Consider the following 16,721-nt stretch of genomic DNA (forward strand, 5'->3'; position numbering starts at 1 on the left):
AAGCAATTTATAGATTCAATGCTATTCCTATCAAACTGCTGACAATGTTCTTCACAGAACTAGAAAAAAACTATTTTAAAATTCATATGGAACGGAAAACAAGCCTGAATAGTCAAGGCAATCCTAAGCAAAAAGAACAAAACTGGAGACATCACATTACTCAACTTCAAACTATACTACAAAGGTACAGTAACCAAAACAGCATGGTACTGGTACAAAAACAGGCACATAGACCAGTGGAACAGAATAGAGAGCCCAGAAATAAAGTTACACATCTATGACCATTTTATCTTTGACAAAGCTGAAAAAAGCAAGCAATGGGGAAAAAACTCCCTATTCAACAAATGGTGCTGGTATAACTGGCTAGTCATATACAGAAGATTGAAGCTGGACTCCTGCCTTACATTATACACAAAAATCAACAAATAAACTCAAGATGGATTAAAGACATAAATGTAAAACCCAAAACTATAAAAATCCTGGAAGACAACATAGGCAATATCATTCTGGCCATAGGAATGGGCAAAGATTTCATGACAAAGACACCAAAAGCAATCAGAACAAAAGCAAAAATTGGCAAATGAGATCTAATTAAACTTAAGAGCTCCTTCACAGAAAAAGAAAATATCAACAGAGTAAACAGACAACCTACAGAGGGGGGAGAAAATATTTGCAAATTATGCATCTGACAAAGGCCTAATATCCAGCATCGTTAAGGAAGTTGAACAAATTTACAAGGGAAAAATAAACCCATTAAAAAATGGGCAAATACATGAACAGACACTTCTCAAAAGAAGACATAAAAGTGGCCAAAAAAATATATGAAAAAAAGCTCAACATCACTGATCATTAGATAAATGCAAATCAAAACCACAGTGAGATACCATCTCACACCAGTCAGAATGGCTATTATTAAAATGTCAAAAAACAACGGATGCTGCTGAGGTTGTGGAGAAAAAGGAACACTTACACTCTGTTGGGAGTGTAAGTTAGTTCAATCGTGGAAAGCAGTATGGTGATTCTTCAAAGTCCTAAAAAGAGAACTACCATTTGACCCAGCAACCCCATAAGTGGGCATATACCCAGAGGAATAGAAATCATTCTACCGTAAAGAGATATACACATGATGTTCATTGCTATTCATAATGGCAAAGACAGGGAATCACCCTAAATGCCTGTCAATGACAGATTGGATTTAAAAAAATGTAGTACATATACACCATGGAATACTATGCAGCCATAAAATAGATGAGATGCTGGAGGGTATTATCCTTAGCAAACACAAACAGGAACAGAAAACCAAATACCACATGTTCTTATCTATAAGTGGGAGCTAAATGATAACTTATGAACACAAAGAAACACCAGACATTGGGGTCTACTTGAGGGTGGAGGATGGGAGAGAGAAGAGGAGCAGAAATAACTACTGGGTAGTAGGCTTAATATTGGGTGATGAAATAATATTTACAACCGCCCTCCATGAAATGTGTTTATCTATATAATAATCCTTCACATATACCCCCAAACCCAAAATAAAAGTTAAAAATAAAATTAAATAAATAAAATTTATAAAACTTATGTCCACATAAAAGCCTGCATATGGATGTTTGTAGCAGCTTTATTTATAATCGCTAAAACTCAGAAGGAACTAAAATCTCCTTCATTCAGTAAAGAAATGGATAAACTATGGTATATCCAAACAATGAAATATTATTCAGAACTAAAAAAGAAATGAGCTGTCAAGCCATGAAAATACATGGAGGAAACTTAACTGCATGTTACTAAGTGAAATAAGCCAATCTGAAAAGGCTACATGCTGTATGATTCCAACTATGTAACATTTGAGAGAAGGCAAAAATATGGAGACAGTAAAAAGATCAGGGATTGCCAGGATTTATGAGGGAAGGAGAGATGGATAGGCAAAATACAGAGGATTTTTAGGACAGTGAAAATATTCTGTATGACACTATAATGGTGAATATACATCATTATATATTTGTCCAAACCCATGGAATGTACACCAAGAGTGAACCCTACTGTAAACTATAGACTTTGGGTGATAAGGATGTGTCAATGCAGTTCATCAATTGTAACAGATGTTACACTCTGGGGGAGGATGTTGTGATGGGGGAGGCTGTGCCTGCTTGGGGCAGGTGGCATACCAGACACTTCTGTAGCTTCTTCTCAATTTTGCTGTGAACCTAAATCCTCTCTAACAATATGGTCTTTCTATAAAAAAGGTAGGGAGATTATTAAAATATGTTTCTTTCAATGCAGAGATTTGGGATTCTCAGAAAGCCTCTAATATGGGAAAATAGTATGTAAAATACATTATATTTCCAGTCAGCTAAGAAAGGATACACATTCAATTAGTGGTATTGAGGCATTTCTACATACATATTGAAATAAATAACATATCCTATTTCATTCAGTACAATTTCAAAACAATTGATTTCTTTACTAACATGCATTATGTAGAACAATGTTAACATAGATGCGGGGGACAGGGTGGAGCAAGATGTGTTATTCAGGAAGGTGTGCTTTGGTTGTTAAATACAACTGGGCATTGTGGTCAGAAAATGTGGCCTGTACAGTTTTCTACTGTAATACATTTGTTAGTATTTTCTTTGTAGCTTAAATCATGGTAAATTTTTTTAAAAATACTATGTGTGTATTTTTTAAATGTACAAATTTACTTGATGAAAATGTTTCTGTACCTTGACACACACACCACATATATATATATAATACACACACACAAATATATATACCCACTTATATGTATATATGTATAAATATACACACATGTATGTACATATATATGTATATATGTGTATGTATGTATAATCAAGCTTCTCAATTGGTTATTCCATTCCTTTCTGTATTAATTACTTGCTCTACCAATTTGATAGATATACTCCTGAAAGGAATATTTTAAATTTTCCTACTATGAATATTCATTCTTCCTTGCATTTCTAAGCTTACATAGTTGACTGTCAGGCCTATAAACTGGTTATTCAGTTCCTCCTTATTTTACCAATTTAGAATGTGTACTACTAGGGGAAATATTTTAAGTTTGCCTACTATGAATTCTTGCACTTTTTGGCTTTTCTATATATATTTCAAAGCTTTACTTTATGGGCATAAAAGTTTTTAAAGTATATCATGGAGTACTTATATATAATAAATATTTTAAAATCTCTGTAACAAATATAATGTGCCTCACTTTGAATTCTATTGTGCCAGATACTAGCAATGCAATATCAATTGTCTCATTATTATTAGTAAATATTTTTCCGTTTTCCTTTGTATTCACCATTCTGTATCATCTTGTTCCTGATGTGTCTTTCATACAGATTATGCAAAGATTTTTAATCCCATCTAGGAATCTGTGATTTGATAAAATAACTTAATACATTTACATTTATTAAAATTACTGCTCTGTCTGGACTTGTTTCTGGTATCTCCTTTTGTTTTCCATTTCTCATGCTGTCTCATGTGATGTCTTTAATATGCTATTCTTGTTAATTTAACTAAATATTACTTACTTTTTGGTATTGTGTTTCTAATTATTTGGAAGCAACATATTTATATTCTAGAGATTACTTTTAAATTTTCAACACATACGTTAATACTTTTCCATCAATATCACAGATCACTACACGTTACTCTCCACCAATAAAAATTACAAAAAGTTTGCTTAACACATATTTTGCTCTTAGATTTTTCACTTCTTTATCTTTATCCAATCTTTTTGTATATTCAAATTACTTTACCTTCCAATTAACTAATTCTATAATTTGCTCTATTCTTTCTATTATGCAACCCTGCCTACTTTTCTTGAAAGTTAACAAACTATATTTTGGGCTGGGAACATTTTTCATTAAACTTTATGTTTTGAAGTAATTGTAGACTCATATTCAGTTGTTAGAAATAATATAAAGAAATCCCATGTACATTTTATTCTTGTTCCCTCATTGGTAATATTTTTGCAAAACTATAGAAGAATATCATAACCAGGGTGTTTATATTGACAAAGTCAGGATATAGAGCATTTCGATCACAATAAGAATCCCTGATGTTGTTATATTGTTTCATCCACTTTCCTCATTCCCCTACTCCATCCCTGACACCCAAAAATCACAAATAAAAATTTTGTCACTATTTTACAAATGTAATCACATAATCATATAACACATAAACTTTTCATTTGGTTTTTTTCACTCAGCATATTTCTCTGGAAATTCATCTAGATTTTAGCATGCATTAATAGTTTATTCTTTTTAACTCCTGAATAGTATTCCATGTCATGAATGTACCGCCTTTGTTTAGTGATTCAGCCGTATCTGGGTTGTTCCTAGTTTTTTTACTATTGTAAATAATACTACTAGAAACATCATGTACAAGTTTTTGTGTTAACATAAATCTTCATTTGTTGGGGATAAATGTTCAGGAGTGTGAACACTGATATTTGGTAGCTGCATATCTACTTTAAAATAATTTTTCAGCTGGATATGTTGGCGCATGCCTGTAATCCCAGCACTTTGGGAGGCCAAGACAAGTGAATTGCTTAAGCCCAGGAATTCAAGACCAGCCTGGGCAACATGGTGAAACCCCATCTCTACAAAAAACACAAAATTTGGCTGGGCACGATGGCTCATGCCGGTAATCCCAGCACTTTGGGAGGCTGAGGCAGGTGGCTCATGAGGTCAGGAGTTCGAGACCAGCCTGACCAACATGATAAAACCCCATCTCTACTAAAAATACAAAAATTAGCTGGGCATGGTGGCACACACCTGTAACCCCAGCTACTCAGGAGGTTGAGGCAGAAGAATCGTTTGAACCCGGGAGGCAGAGGTTGCAGTGAGCCGAGATTGCAGCACTGCACTCCAGCCTAGGCAGCAGAGTGAGACTCTGTCTCAAAAAAAAAAAAAAAAAAAAAAAAAAAAAAAAAAAAAAAAAAAAATTAGCCAGGTATGGCATCATATGCCTGTAGTCCCAGTTACTTGGGAGGCTAAGTTGGGAGGATCCCTGGAGTCCAGGGAGGCAGAAGTTGCAGCGAGCCAAGATCATGCCACTGCACTCCAACCTGAGCCACAGAGCAAGACCCTGTCTCAAAAATAAATAAATAAATGTAAAAATAAAATAAAATAATTAGTCAAAGTGTTTTCCAGAGTGATTGTACCATTTTATATTCTTACCTGCAATGCATGAGTGATTCAGTCTCTCTTCATCTTCACCATCATTTGGTGGTCTCAGTTTTATTTTAGCCATTCTGATAGGTGTGTAGTGATTTCTCATTGTGGTTTTAATTTGTATTTCTCTAACGGCAAATGGTTTTGAACATCTTTTCATGTACTTATTTGCCATCAGTATACACCCTTATGTGAAATGTCTCTTCTTGTCTTTTACCCATTTTCTAATTGCATTTAGATTATTAAAGGGAGTGTTGGTTAATTTGTTTCGTTTTGTTTATACAAGTAGTCTCTCCTTAGCTTGCAGGTATTCATTCCAAAATCCCCAATGGATGCCTGAAACTATATACAGTACCAACCCTACTTATACATAAATTTCTTCTTTTCCTCTTCACAATTTCATGAAGCTTCATTCCTACTGTATATCTTAGCAACCTCAGCCTATGATGTTTTTTTCTTTCCCCATTAAGGAGAGAACTTTCACCTTTTCACTAAAGCATATTAAGGCTTCTCTTTGGCATGTCTGAATTGCCAGCATCACTACTTTTGCATTTGGGGGCCATTAGCAAGTCAAATAAGGGTTACTCGAACTCAAGCACTGAGATACCACAACAGTCAATCTGATAACTGAGACTGCTACTAAGTAACTGACAGGTGGGTGGGTGGAATAGACAATGTGGGGACGGTGGACAAAGGAATGATTCACCTCTCACCCAAATCGAGTGGGACAGGGTTAGACTTAATAATGCTACTCAGAACGATATGCAATTTAAAACTTATGAATTGTTTATTTCTGGAATTTTCTGTTTAATATTTTTGGGACATGGTTGACCATGAGTAGCTGAAACCACAGATAAGAGGGGGCTACTACTCTGCTGAGTTTGAATGGTCTGTAGTCTATAAATAGATCTTATCCATTTGTTAGATGTGTGCTTTGAAAATATTTTCTCCTACCCAGTAACTTGTCTTCTAATCTTTTTAATACAGTCTTTCACAGAGCAAAAGTTTTTAATTTTGCTGAGGTCCAATTTATCAATATGTCCTCTTACAGACTGTGCTTATGGTGTCAAGTCTAAGTGTAACTCTAGATCTCTAAGAACTTTCCTTAGAATTTCCTTGTTTTTAAGTGTTGTTTTTAAAATTTACATCTATAACTTTTATTGAAAAATATTATATATATTATGATGTACAATGTGATATTTTGATATACATTGTGAAATGACTAAATCATGCTTATTAACATATCTGTTGCCTCATATACTTATCACTTTTGTTTGTGGTGAAAACATCTAAAATGTACTCTGTTAGGAATTTTCAAGTATACAATACATTATTATTAACTACAGCCACCGTGCTATAAAATAGAGCCCAGAATTTATTCCTTCTGTTTAACTGAAACCTTATATCGTTTGACCAACATCTCCCAATCTTTCTCCTCACACACTCCACCCTCAACCCCTGATGTGTTAGGCCATTCTTGCATTGTTATAAAGAAATACCTGAAACTGGATAATTTATAAAGAAAAGAGTTTAATTGGCTTATAGTTCCACAGGCTATACAAGAAGCACGGCACTGGCATCTGCTCAGCTTCTGGGACAGCCTCAGGGAGCTTTTACTCATGACAAAAGGTGACGAGCAGGCATGTTTCATGGAAAAAGCAGGATGGGCAGAGGGGCACAGGGGTAGGTGTTGCACCACTTAAACAGATCTCATGAGAACTCACTCCTATCGTGAGGCCAGCACCTAGCCATGAGGGATCTGCCACCAGGACCCAAACACTTCCCACCAGGCCCCAACTTCAACCCTAGTGATTACATCTCAACATGAGATATGGAGAGAACATCCACACTATATTATCTGGTACCCAATATTCTATTAATATTCTCTGCTTTTACAAGTTCTTTTTTTTTTCTTTTTTTAGATTTCACATATATGTGACATCATTAAATCTGTGATATACTTTAAGTAAATTTTTGTATAAGGTGTGAGACTGAGGTTGAGCTTTGGTTTTCTGCCAATGGATATCCAAATGCTCCAGCAGCATTGATAGTTAAAAAAGCTATCCTCCCTCCATTGAACTACTTCTGTACTTTGACAACCCTCATGAATGGAACTGGCACCCCTAAAAGAGACCCAAGAGAGTTCCTTTAATCTTTCCATGTGAAGACACATAGAGAAGCCACCATCTATGAATCAGAAAGTGGGCCACCACCAGACACCAAATCTGCCAGGCACCTTGTTCTTGGACTTCCAGCCTCCAGAACTATGCAAAATAAATTTCTATGGTTTATAAGTCACCTAATTTATGGTATTTTCATTATAGTAGGCCGAAGGTACAAAGACAGTTGATTACATTGATTATCCTTGCATCCCTGTAAGAAACCTCACTTGGTCATGGTGCATAAGTTTTTGTTTGTTTGTTTTTGTTTTTCTGAATTCTGTTTAATTTTGTTAAGGTTTTTTGTGTCTATATTCATAATGTAATGAATTTTATCTGCAGTTTTCCTTTTTGTACAGTTTTTGTCTGGTTTTGGTAAAAGGGTAAAACTAGCTTCATAAAATAAACTGGGAATTATTTCCTCCTCTTTTGGAAGAGAGTATATAGAATTAGTATTGATTCTTTTTTAAATGTTTGATGATAATCTTCATTGAATTGATTTGGGCCAGAAGATCTTTACTTTGGGAGTTTTCAAAATGCAAATTCAATTCAATTATGTACTTCGTGTTCCATGAATTGTCCAATTTGTATTTTCAAAGACTTTGTCTATTTCAATTACATTGTCAATTATATGTATAGAGTCATCCCTAGTATTACCTTATTATTCTTTTGATGTCTGCAGTCCATAGTGATCTCCCATTTCATTCCTGTTTTTGAATTGAGATTTCTCTCTTTTTCCTTCGTGAGTCTTGCTAAAGCTTGGTCAATTTTATTAATCTTTCAGAGAACAAACTTCTGCTTAGTTCATCTCATTTTCCTCTGGCTTTGTTCACTCAGCATAAGTCATGATTCATTTGTGTTACTGTGTGCATCAATAATTCATGTTTTTATATAAGAATAGTATATGTATGTATGCAATTTTTTTATCCAATAACATATCAATCCACCTGTTTTCAATTTGGGGCTACTAGAAATAAACCTCACTTGCCAAACTTTTTTCCAAAGTGGTTGGACCATTTTGCATTCCCACTATCAGTATATAAAAGTTCTAATTGCTCCAAATCTTCACCAACACTTATTAAAGTCAGTCTTTTTAACTTTAGACATTCTAATGAATGGGCAATGGGTTTAGCTGTATTTCCCTAATGATATTGAGCAGCTGTTCATTCACTTATTTTTCCACCTATACATCTTCTTATGAAAAGTGTCTCTTCAATTACGTTGTTTATTTATTGAATTGTTTTTTTCTCTTCTTATCATACCAAAAGTATCATATATAGCAAAGTATCATAACAAAAGTATTCTTTATATATAATAGACAGGAGTCCTTTTTCAGATATGTAGTCTATCTTTGGTTTGCCTTTTCATTTTCTTAACAATGTCTTTTGAAGAACAAATGTTTAATTTTAAATAAGTCCATTTTATTGATTTTTTTACAGTTTATATATTTCTGTCATATTTAAGAAATATTTTCAAATCCCAAGCTCACAAAAATTATCTCCTACACTCTCTTTGAGAAGAAAAAAGGTTTTACATTTAGGTAATAATCCATTTCAATTTACACCAATACTGCACTGCCTTTTACTTATAACTGATTTAATGACTGTTGAAGTCAGGTAGCATATATAATTCAATATATTAAGAGTATTGAGTTTTCCTAGTCATAAATAAGAGTACATCTCTTCATTTATTTAGATATTCTTTAATTTTTTCAAGAGTTTTTATACATGTTAGTATAGGGGTCTTATATATCTTTTAAAAATTTAATTCCTAAGTATTTCATATTTTAATACCATTATAAATGGTACTTTTACTATTTTAACTTCTGATGGTTGTTTGCTTGAACATAAATATGTAATTGATTTTGTACTTTGCATCTAAAACCTTAATAAACTTACATATTATTTTTTGTATCTTTTTTGTAGATCCCCTCTAATTTTCTACATAGACTATGTAGAAAATTGTTAAGACTACGTAGAATTGTTAAGACTATGTAGAATTCTTAAGATGTTAATTCTGCCTAACAGCACCTATAAATTCAACACAATCCCAATCAAAATTCCAGCAGGTATTTTTATATGAAAATTAACAAAACGATCCTAAAATTTATATGAAAGTGAAAAGGACATAGAAGATACAATTCTTAAAACCCCAAACAACCCAAATAAAAATGGGCAACATATTTGGACAGACACATCACCAAAGATATATGAAAGACAAATAATCACAAGAAAAGAAAATTCATCTCATTAGACATCAGGGAAGTATAAATCAAAATAACAATGAGATATCATTACAAACCTATTAGAATGGCTAATGAGTTTCTGGCTAAAAAGACTGACAATACCAAGATTGGGTGAGGATATGGAACAACTGGAACTCCTATAAACTGTTCACAGAAATGTCGAATTGTACATCCACTTTAATAGCTAGTTTATTTAAAAATTTAACATATACCTACCATGTAGTTCAGTCAATCCACTCCAGGTATTTACATAAGAAAAATGCACATAGCCATATGGAATACAACTCAGCAATAAAAAGAAATAAAAAATTGGTAACATGCTGCAACATGGATGAATATTAAAATAATTAGGTTAATAATTATTAACTTAATGATGTTAAAGAGGATATACCAAAAAAATGCATAGTGTGTGATTCCATATACATGAAACTCTAAAAAATGAAACCTAATCCACAGTGACAAAAAGGAGATCAGTTGTTGCCTGAAGATGCAGAGGGAGTAAGGAGAAGAGGAGTTACAAACAGGCTTCTAGACAGTAGGAAAAGCATATGAGGAACCTGTTCCAACTGAGACAATGCACTTTAAGGTACTTTCCAGGAAATTCCAAACAATATTTTCACCACACCTGCTCTGGTTTGAAAGCGGCCCCTTCAGAATTCATGCGTTGCCAATCTCAGGGGGTTTATAAGTGAGGTCTTTAAGTGATGATCAGACGAAGAAAGCTGCTCCCTCATTAATGGGATTAGAGCCCTTTTAAAAGAGGCTTCATACAGTGTTCAGCTAGCTTGCCCTTCTGCCTTGTGCCACATGAGGACAAAGTAAGAGGGCCCTCACCAGATCAAATGCCAGTACCATGATCCTGGATTTCCCAGTCTCAAGAACTGTGAGAAATAAAGGCACTGTGAAATAGCAGCAGAAAAACTAAGAAAACACATCATTCACTCTGGGTCACTGACTATATATAGGTGCAAAGAAGATGCCACCATTCATAATGAAGAAATTCTGTACACAAAGGAGAAAGTGTCTCTCTCAGCACTCTTTCTTGTGTTTCAGCACTCTCAGGCATTTATTGTTTAAATACTTTTTTCAGATATTTCAAAATGATTTTTAGAGGGAGAAGAGGAAAATGCATATGCTTAGTTAACCAGAATTGCACATTTTCTTTACTCAGATTTTTAGCTATTTATTGTATAAGCCACTTCCTTGTATAAACATTGATGAAATTCTTAACTACATTCACATAATTTACTATTTAAAGAAACCCAGTGGGTGAACTGTTTTGCAAATACTGATTTCATAGGTGCTCTTTTAAATTATTTTTAGTAATTTTTCTTTTGAGGTAATTTTAAATTAATAGTAAAAGTTTAGGAACAATACAAATAATTCCTTATTCCCTTCACATAGAGACCACATTCAAATTTTGTCAACTTTCCCAATAATCTCTTTCATAGCAGAAGTATTATATCTAGAACCATATTTTGCACTTAGTTGTCATGTCCCTTCAGTCTGAGGCCTCTCTTGACCCTCATGACTGTAACATTTTTGAAAACTCTAGAAAAGTTACTTTATAAATTTTCTCTATTAGCTTTATGAGATATTTTCTCATTATTCAATTCAGGTTATACATGATTGTCAGGAAAATCACAAAACAATGCTGTGTTGTTTTAAATGCATCCTACCATGGGCATAAAATATTGCTTTATCTCATCACTTGAACGAAGTAGTGTCAGCCTGGTTTCTTTACTGTAAAGTTACTTTTTCCCTTTGTAATTTACAAGTATTTTGTAGGCAGATACTTAGAGATTATGTAACACCTCATTGTTTATCCAACTTTTACCCATTGATTTTAGTACTGATTAATGTTTCTTGCCTGAATTATCTTTCAGATGGTTGCCAAGTAGTGATTTTCTAATTCCATCATCCTTCTACTTTCACTAGTTGGCATTCTACTATAAGGTAATGCTGTCTCTTCTCCCCATGAATTGAGCACATTCCACATTCCATTAGATCCCAGTGAAGTAAAATATTCCTATTTTATTCAGTAAAATAATCTGTTACTATCATTTTTGATTTTGACCCTCAAGATGTCTTAGGGGTAGGCACCTCCTCTGTGTCGTTTGATACACACCTACTATTCTTTGAGCTCTTCCTTACTTTTTGACATATGATACTCTATACCTTGCTTAGCCCCAAACCTGGAATCAACCATTTCTTCAAGGACACCTGGTTCTACTTACTGGAGAATGGTATTTAGAAACCAAAATGTGGGTGCTAGGTGTGCTCATTATTACCAGGATGTTGCCATTCCCAGGCCCTTCCAGTAGACAAAGTTGGGAAGTAAATGTAGGTATATGCACTTAAGTATATGTAAATACTTACAAATATATATTTATTTCTATTACATCTACACATATTTCTATTATTGAAAGTCATGAGATCACACCAACACCTCCAATTTCAATTCAACACAACAAGGTTCATTCTAGCTTTCCCTATGCTATCTCTGTGACTCCTATGTCCATTAGAAAGAAGGCTGACTTGAATATATATTTTTTCAATATATTTTCAATATATTTAATTATTTTCTCAATACCCTGCCCCCACCTTGTATGTAACAAATCTTCCGACCCTGCCAGGCCACTGCCCACTCAGCCCCTTTCTTTAATCATGCTCCGATACTTTCCAGGTGAACTCCCAACTTAGCTGTCCTTGTCATATGGGTCTTAGCTGTTCTCTTTGTATGGTTCATGGCTTCTTAATTGAATCACCAAAAAAAGAAAAGAGGTGGGGTAGGAAAGCCTATGTTATTTTTGTAGTCTAATATTTCCATTGATCACATTAAAATTTGTGTGGATTAAAAATCCACAAACATTAAAAATATGATTTATTTATTTCTTTAATGATGGGGTCTCACTCTGTTGCCCAGGCTGGAGTGCAATGGCATGGTCTTGACTCACTGCAACCTCCACTTCCTGGGTTCAAGTGATTCTACGGCCTCAGCCTCCTGAGGAGCTGTGATTACAGATGTGCACTGCCATGCCTGGCTAATTTTTGAATTTTTAGTAGAGATGTGGTTTCACTGTGTTGGCCACGCTGGTCTTAGGTCTCGAATTACTGACCTCAAGTGATCCAGCTGCCTCAACCTTCTGAAGTACTGGGATTATAGGCATGAGCCACCATGCCTGCCCAAAATATTATTTCTTTTTTCAAAGTTATGATGCCATATTGGTACATGTATATATTATTATTTCTAAGGTTATATAGTGAATTATTTATTGAGTTGAATTTTGAGTCACTTTGAAAGCTATTTAAAAGCTGCATGAAAATAAAATACATTAAGGCAGAAATGAAAAATAAATGGGCTGGTAATAGAAACATGTCAATTAAAGTAACATTTTAAAAAACTGTTTTGAAGTAAATCAATGACAACACTTAACTTGGACTCTGGGCAAAATTTTATAAAATGGAACTGCTTTCTTTGTCTTCTGCCTCTAAATGCTCTAAGATTAAAAAGATTAATGTAAATTTTGATATAGGAAATGTCTTCATAACCTCAACCACTGGGGAAGATCACCTGACAATCATTACTCCAAAAAATATATTTACAATATTTAAGTTGAACATATTATAAGTACCAAGCTTATATTGTATTGCTTCTCTAATAAAAGCATTTTCCTAATTATTTTTATTAAAATGACATTTTACCTTTATTAATGACAACTTATTTTTAAATATTAAAATATCTTTCTGGAGAGGAATTTTACCTCTGGCCATAAGTGAGTAACTAGTATCCTTCTTATCCCCAAACCACTGCCCTAAACAATCATAAGCCTGCCTAAATAGGACAAAATATTTCTTTTCATGTATTAAACAACAGGTAGCTCAAGGGCGCGATCCTTATGATAGGGGGAACAACCAAAGGAGACCTCCACACACACTACAGCTCTCTGATAAAAGCAAGAGGTATTTTTAAGATAGGATCAGGGAGGTCAATAAAGTGAAATAATGGGCTTGCTGAGGGTTGGCAGCAAATCGGAGTTCAGGGTTGCATACATGGCTGGAAGATGTGCAGCGGGGTACCAGAGAAGAGCTAGCTGGGCAACAGCAAAATATATGTGATGCTGGCTTTGACCACAAGTTTGATAAGTCCACTTCATAACATATATGCCAAATCAGTTAATGCAAATTTACACCATGTGAGTAGAAGCACTTTGAGTGGAACAGAGAAGGTGATAGAGTGATTCCATTCTATTTGGAGTGGGTCATAACACACTTAGAGAAATGTAGTGACTTTGGTTTGCCACATCTTCAGTACACAGATTTAAAAATTCTATGGTGATTTTATGATGATCCCCGCTATTCAGCTTTTTAATAATTTAAGATTTCACACTCTTGTGAGTGTGATCAGGCCTGACCAAGATATATAACTGCCCTGAGCATCTTCCAATCAATAATCCTCAACTAATTATTCTATTTACTTAATGGGAATGGGAGAAACTAAAAAGTTTCTATTTCTTTATATAAAATGTGTGTGTGTGTATACAAACACATATGGAATATATATATTCCACTATATATAATATTTATGTATACCACAAATATATATTTTGTAAGATGTAAACGATTAAATCTTACAAAACTTGGAAAGTTTGTGAAATGTATTTTTCATCTTACACCTACCTATTATCTAATCAGAATATCATTGTCCAGAATTCTAATGCAATGATTTTTAGGCATAGTTTTGTAATGCTTCAAAATATCTTCAATGAAATTTAAAAGTAGTACAAATTTATTCTCCTAAGTCAGCTGGAAACAAAATTAATTTCAATTTAAAATTATTTTTGAAACTCCATACTGCATGTAACACTTTCATAAGCATCTCAAATCAAAAAGTATTAGCAATAAACAAATTAAGTAAGAAATAAACTAAGTAAACAAACTAGGTAAATAAGTCCTACAGGTAAAAAAGAGGATACAAGTATTCTCAATATCAGTGAATAGGTTACTTTTTGCTATTGTTTTAAATAACATTCATGGATTATCTTTAAAATACCTCACACCAATTAAGTTTTCTTAAAACATTCCTAACTTAAACTATCCACAAGGGGGACATATTGTCAGATACTGCATATTTTCCAAACTGAAAGAAGCCTGTGTCAGCTCCCACTGACTCAACACAACAAAGCATAGATGACGAGACATGGAGTTGCCAATTTCAATTTGTGAGTGGTAAATGGAGATTTTAGCTCAGTTTCTCAAAACGTGGCCCAGAAATTAAAATTGTAGCAAACATTTTTGCTGCTTCTTAATACGTTCAGATTGCTGGGCGCCTCCTCTGACCCAAATCAATTCTTGTGAAAACTATTGAGTAAGGTTCTAGAAGAGAACTCTCCCTAGGTAAACAATGTCCATTTCACAGGTGGCATTTCTTCACTGGTTTTCTAACATGAAACAAGATAGGCTACATGCTAGTAAAATCCTCCAGTTTTGTGAAATACATATAATTGTACTCTCAAAATCAAGCTCTATCGTAATCAAAATTGTTGCATAAGGAACTGTGTTACATCCGGCTTTTAGTAAAAGAGAATTTATTATCCATTTTTCTCCCTTCAATTATTTAAAGTGAACATCAAACCTTAAAAACGCACTCCTCACCACTGCAATCTAAGCTAATGCCAGTGTATGTCATACATATTCAATAAAATATGAAGCATGGTGGTGCTTGTTTTCTGGTGATTGGACCTAAAGCTTTTATGAGACATGTTGCTGTCACTTAAAATTCTTCAGCGCAGAACTTGCTGGTGAGTATTAAAGGGTGGGGGTTAGGGGGTACTTGATAAATATCCATTTGAGTTTATTTTCTAATTCTGTAGAAAGTTTACATATATTCCTAATTTTGTTGTTATCACTTGGAAAGAATCTTGAGGATTTTAAAATAACAAATGAAAACAGTATTTATTAAAAACAATTCGTTTATTCTGTCAGGCTAATTGTACTTTATACTCTACGAGTGTAGAGAGCAAACACACATTCTAAATGTATTTATTTTATGATTCTTTTGATGCAATTAATACACCATGTTGCAGAAGGTTTATGCTTCTGCCTTTTAAAAATTATATAGGATTATGTATAATCAATAATCATTAAACTAAAGGCAAAGAAATCTGGTAGCTTCATCAATTTTATTTCGCTCTTGCATGGATTGCCTTTGTTCACATTTTTGGCAGAAAAAAGAATCAAAGCAATTGTAAGACTCTGCACCCCACAATGTGAGCTTCACTTGAAACAATGGTCCTATCGTCCAAGACAGATCATCGGTAAAGTTCGGCAGAAAAACTTGGGAGATCTTGCAAATCTTGTTATGTGAAGCCAGTCCTCCCAAAAGACCTATTCGACCACACCTTTGTCCTCCTCGTCCTTTTTTTGCAGGGTCATTAACTCGCATTATGTTTTTGTTCTCCGCAGTTCTCACTTGCTTTTCTTCAGTCTTTGCTAGGTTCTCCGCGATCTCCAATGCAGCCTCTTCCACTAGCCGCGATTCTACCTCTCTCAGACGCTGACACGTAACCTCCCCCGATCCCCACCCCAAGCCCTCACCCAAGACCAAGAACAGCTACAACTGCTTCTGGGAGACGTGGGGGGCGGGGGCAAGGCGGGAGCACCTCGCCCCTCCCGCTAACTCTCGCCGCCGGTCAGTACCCCCTGAACTGGATGGGACCATGGGAGTCTCTCCCCAAGGGCCTCCACTTCTGACCACGGACCGCACGCCCCACCCCTGCCCAGCACCCTGGCAACCCCCGGGACGCTTTGCTGGTGCCAAGCTTCAATCTCTTGTTCTCATTTTCTCGTGTCCTCCCGCTCTTTCTTCTACTGTATTTTTGTCAATTCTTTAATGGCGAGGAAAAAAAAAAAAAACACCAGCTCAGAGCTATAGTCTCCTTCCATAAATACGTGTGTGCTTTTCAGAACCTTTCTCTGTCCCTTTCTCCTGCTAACACATGTGGGGTCTGCAGTGCAAAGGCCTCTCCTTTCGTCCAGTGACCAATAGCAGTCTCTCAGTTTGCCAGTTTCATTCATCACGCCCGCACCTACTGAAGCCTACTCCTCACCAGTTCAGCTTTC

The 16,721-nt window shown here is 34.8% G+C and overlaps 1 protein-coding gene across 4 annotated transcripts in view; it reads right to left on the reverse strand.

The window, feature by feature from the left end:
• Window positions 1–16,721, reverse strand: part of C8H8orf34 (chromosome 8 C8orf34 homolog) — a 480,177-nt gene that overhangs the window by 461,698 nt on the left and 1,758 nt on the right. The window lies entirely within an intron of this gene.

Source organism: Macaca thibetana, chromosome 8, assembly GCF_024542745.1.
Source record: "Macaca thibetana thibetana isolate TM-01 chromosome 8, ASM2454274v1, whole genome shotgun sequence".
NCBI lineage: Eukaryota > Metazoa > Chordata > Mammalia > Primates > Cercopithecidae > Macaca > Macaca thibetana.